This window comes from Pinus tabuliformis, chromosome J, assembly GCF_031772625.1.
Source record: "Pinus tabuliformis cultivar Carrire ecotype Pingquan chromosome J, CPIR1, whole genome shotgun sequence".
In the NCBI taxonomy this organism is placed as follows: domain Eukaryota; kingdom Viridiplantae; phylum Streptophyta; class Pinopsida; order Pinales; family Pinaceae; genus Pinus; species Pinus tabuliformis.
Genome location: NC_142295.1, coordinates 1648561270 through 1648562383, shown reverse-complemented (window position 1 = coordinate 1648562383; position 1114 = coordinate 1648561270).

Below are 1114 nucleotides of genomic sequence, written 5' to 3'. Positions count from 1 at the left end.
CCCCAGAGCCTGTTGCTGCTGTAGAATCTGTTGGGGGAGTTGGTAGTGTGGATTCTCCCTGTTTGTCCTGTAATGACTTCTCCAGCTCCTTCTCTAGCTCTTGGATCCTTTGATCCTGCTGCAATAGTAGATCAAGTTGTTGATCAACTTGTTTTTCTTTTTGCAGTTCAGCTGTCTGAGGATGTTCTGTAGGTGACAGCTTCAATCTCCTCTTCATGGCATTGAGATCATCCTCTTTTTTCTTCAGGAGGGCTTTTACCCCGGTTGGGTCACTAGGGTTATGCCCTAGATCAACAATAATCTCTTCAAGAGATTTTATCCTGTTATCCTTGGCCCTGGAAGACAATCTCTCAAAATCCAGTTGAGTATTTGTGTGCTTCAAGGATTCTTTCAGCTCATGAGCTAATGTGGCCTTATCTACCAAGGTGGCATAGACCATTTCTCCAGTCTGCTTATGGAGCTCAATTTGGTCCATAGGATGTATGTCTTTGGCCAAGACCTCCACCCTTGTTTTGATGAAATCAGCAGTGGACATTGGGTTGGGCCCCTTAGGTTTGAAATGGCTGAATATCATCTTCTCCTCTTTGAAGTCGTAGACCGACATCAATCTTTCTTGTTGGGCTGGAGTGGCATCTATAAATTGCTTGTAAACCTCAGCCCTCAATAGTTCATTTGCTGCCTTGATTTCTTTGAAGGTGGCCTTAGCACCTTTGAGCTTCTGGCTTTGTTGAGAAGAAGATGATACCTCCAAGCCAAGTTGTAAATTCTGCTCCTGCTGAAAGGAGCTAGTCCCTGTGTGTTGGCTGCCCTCCCTATCCTTGGCTGTATCATTGAAGACATCTTCAGTAATGTCTTCTACTTCTGGGGAGTCTGCCCTCTGCCTTTTAGCTTCTGGTTGTTGGGAGGATCCACTGAGGGGAGTGGACTCTTCTCTTTGTCTTTTGGTCCCCCTTTCTTCATGTGCCGGGGTCTGTAAAATTGAAGTGGTTAGGGGCTCCACTTGAGGGGGTGGTGTCTGCAATAAGGTGGTTTCTGGCAGCCCAGTTTGTGGCAGACCGGTTTGTTCTTCTTGCTGCCCTGTTTCTTGCTCTGGTTGTTGCTTTCCCTGCTCTGA